Source organism: Misgurnus anguillicaudatus, chromosome 18 (assembly GCF_027580225.2).
Source record: "Misgurnus anguillicaudatus chromosome 18, ASM2758022v2, whole genome shotgun sequence".
Lineage (NCBI taxonomy): Eukaryota > Metazoa > Chordata > Actinopteri > Cypriniformes > Cobitidae > Misgurnus > Misgurnus anguillicaudatus.
In genome coordinates this window covers 11345015-11348794 of record NC_073354.2, presented here as the reverse complement: position 1 = coordinate 11348794, position 3780 = coordinate 11345015, and the positions used below count along the sequence as shown (strand labels likewise).

At 35.7% G+C, this 3780-nt stretch overlaps 1 long non-coding RNA gene across 1 annotated transcript; it reads right to left on the bottom strand.

The window, feature by feature from the left end:
- Positions 1-446: 446 nt before the first annotated feature.
- Positions 447-1497, bottom strand: LOC141350325 (uncharacterized). Its single transcript, XR_012358415.1, has 3 exons — positions 1275-1497; positions 981-1050; positions 447-902 (listed from the first exon to the last, which is right to left on the bottom strand). It is a non-coding gene; the product is annotated as an uncharacterized lncRNA (long non-coding RNA).
- Between the last annotated feature and the right edge of the window lie 2283 nt (positions 1498-3780).

The window sequence follows — 3780 nt, the reverse complement described above, 5'->3', positions numbered from 1 at the left end:
TGTTAATGAACTATTATCCGTAGTTAAGATTATCATTCACATTCAACATTTGATAGGCCTATATACCATATTATGAAACACATGTCTATATTTTATTAATTATTATTGTAACAAAATTTATCAAATTTAATATATAAGTTGATTTTCTTTAATTGTTAGCTTAATAGTGGTTAATAAAGTCAAATAAAATGTCAAAGAGTCAGCTGTAATATCATTGCATTTACATTTCAGTGTTAGTGGAAGTCTAGTTAAGCAACAATGAGGCTTAGCCTGACAGTTAGCCTGCTCCGGACCAGGCTAGTTTGCAAGCATAAGTTTCCATAGTAACCGGGGTTGAACTAGTTCAAGTTTGTTTTATGAAACAAAATCCACCGGCAATAAGCCAGACTTAACAAAATAAGCCTGGCTTATTCTGTAATCTAGTTTTATGAAACAGCCCTCTGGTACCAAAATGTGTGAGCTAGGGATTTTCAGTATACCACCAGGACCACAATTAACGGGTTTAACTTTTTATAAGTTTATTCAATTTCTGATTTTTAAATAGAACTCTCTTTTTTTTTTTGTTATTTTCTTTTTCACTGTATGTGAACAGATTTACATTTGTTTCAAATAAATCACACAAAAACAAAAGGTTAAAAAAACAAAAAAAGGAAAACACAGAAATATCACTCACAGAGTAATCACTTTAAGAATACACTTCACTTTCAAATTTGATAGTTCACGATGTGAAATTTGCACAAAATCTGTGACCTCAATTTGTCAGTACACAAAACCTATGACCCAATTTGCAAAAAAACAAACAAATAAAACAAAATATAAAGACTACCGGGCCAAAAGAATGCACATATACTTCAGAACAATAAACCTTAATACCCCAAATACGGCAGTGGAAATACTATACACTAAATAGAGAAAATTACATGAGTACATAATATTACCCACTAAATGCAACTAGAAAGTAAGAAAAGTATATCACTTACAGTATGATGAGCTTCCAGAAAATCATCAACACTCACTTCACAAAAGTTGCAATTCCCATCATGTTCTAAACTGTGCAAACAGTTACATTTCAAATCACATGAACTAATTAACAAGATTTAATGCATAACATTTGGTATAACATCCTAAATTAGTGGCTTACACCGCATGGTGTGACTTAAAATGGGCATAAACATTGCACAAAATGAAATGAAACAACCACTTTAAATGAAACTATAAAATGCACATCTCCCTTAAGTATTTTATAGAATGTTATCAAAAAATATCACATTTACCTTAGGATTGTGTTCTAAAACATTGCAACTTTCCCGAGAGTGCATCTCTCTCGCTCTGCTTGCTGATCACGTATCAAAAACGTTTATTTACAAGAGCACATGTGCACTTCCTCGTCTGCACCACACACACATACACACACACGAATACTGCCCCCTATCGCCAGCTTTATGAATTACAGGTGTATACATGCAAAATAAATGTTAAATACCATTTTCCACTTGGTTACATAAAGTTGAAAGGTGAGTAAATAAAAACAGAATTTTAAATGAACTATTTCTTTAAGACAGGGCGACACATGCTCTTTGAACTGGCCTCTCTAGGGTAACACACCTTAAAGTAATCTATTATCATGCATAATTAACATATGACCTGCATGCTTTGTTGACCCATTATAGTTTGGATGTATAGTGTTGTTTTGTTGCCCGGGCATGTGAGGGTGGGGATGGTATGATAGAGCTTTCTGTTAAGAGGGTGTGGATCTGTAGCGATTACAAAAAGATTGAGTGGCTGCTAATGTATTTTGTATTGACTTATTAATGGTAAATATGTGGGTATGGTTTATTGTTTAGTGAGATCTTAAATAGTTAAACGATTCTACCCAGAACTGTCTATTGTGTTGTGATAAATGAAAGGCTCATACACTAATATTTTTGCACTAATAACACCCTTTGAAACCCTGCCTGTGATGCTATTGCAATTGAAATAGATGTATAGTTAGGTCATGAATAGTGCAATATCACACAACAGCCACACTCTAAAAAACGCTGGGCTACCTATGCTGGGTTGTTTTTGGGTCAAATATACAATAATACAATTTCTTGGTTAATTTAACCCAACGGCTGAGTTCGTCCCTTTTTGGCCCAACGCTGGATTGAAAATAACTTGTGCATAGATGGCCCAGAACCTATTCACTAAGTAAATGATGCCTTCTTTCTAAATTTTGCAAGTTTTAATCTGATTGGCTAACTATATGTAACCACAACTTGTCAAGTGCCATCAAAAGTTACTGTATTGTGACATTTTCAAAACCTTTTCTCTTTATAACAGTGGTGCCACCGAGTTAGTTTACTTCATAGAAAATATAAAACAATAGAGGTTGTGTCACCCAAAGGTTTCTGGAGAGCACTTTCGAAGCCTAAAGTGGGTGGAGCCAGTCATCAATGGCAGCGCCATGCGTCAATCACAGATAATCGGAAAAGGTCAAAAGGTGGAATATGGGTGGAGCAGAGGTGCTTGGTTGCTGAAACCACGCCCGCCCATCTCAATAGAGCTAGCCACCTGTCACCAAAGTCCTTTTAAGGAAGTCCCGTCACTCCGCCGTCATATTTGCAACGCTTCTAGGTCTTGTTAGAACAAGACAAATAAGAGCGTTCGATTCTACACATGCGCAAAGTCTTTCTCCCAGAGGATTTGGATTGACGACTGGCTCTTTTTACTGGGAGGCGAGAGCGGGCATTCTGATTGTTTATCTCCCCATTCATATCAATAATCTTGTTAATGACACATCTTGTTTATATTAAATATCTCAAGTGGCCACACCTTTAATTATGCAGAACTTTAAGGCCTAATATAATTTTAACGGTGTGATACAAAAAATCCAGTTGTCTTTATGAATTATGGGCAAAATTAGCTACAGTATATAGACCAACATCACTTTTTGTACCAGGCTGTAAACATATTTTTTTCTTCTGTAAAGTTGGGCATATACCATAGGGGGTTAAAGGATTGTCTCCCTTTTGTCGCCTCTAGCGGCCAGTCGATGAATTGCAGTTTAAATCACTTCTGTGTTGGATTCAAGAAAGAGGCCGCAAGGTTGCCGCTTGGTTTACATGCCCCGAATAAGCGGATAACTGTTACAAATCTGCTTATTAAAGAAACCTGTTTTCATGTGTTTACTTGCAAATCAGTAAACCGGCTAAGCAGAAAACTGCATTTACACAGGATTTGGTGATTTGTCAGGTTTATCGCCGGCAGAAACGTCACAGCCTAAAGTATAGTCATTCAAAAAGTAAATGTAACATGAGCTTTTAATTTCAGAGTTTCTCTGCCAACTGCATGAGTCGAGAGCAGACTTCTATGCATTACTTTACGCTGACTACCGTTTGTAACGTTTATCGCATACACAATGAGACATGTGCATATGAACAATACTGTGAGAAAGCCGGTTAAAGGTGCACTGTGTAACTTTTAGGAGGATCTCTTACTAGAAATGCAATATATACATAACTATTTTTAATAGTGATTAAAAAGCACCTATTTTTCGATTCACGATTTTAAATTTTCTTTGGTGTGTATGTGTGTATTAGTTCATGTTAACAATATTCAAAAAGGTACAAACCCCAAAGTAAATGATGACGCAAGTTATTGTCTCCAACATAAATCTCATTTCTTGGACAACAACAAACACACGGATTTTAGTAATAACAGTTTACTTCCTGGGATTATTGATGTAGACAAGACCAACATTATCATAATTCCTACTGCTTTGGACTTAAGGTGTTAACT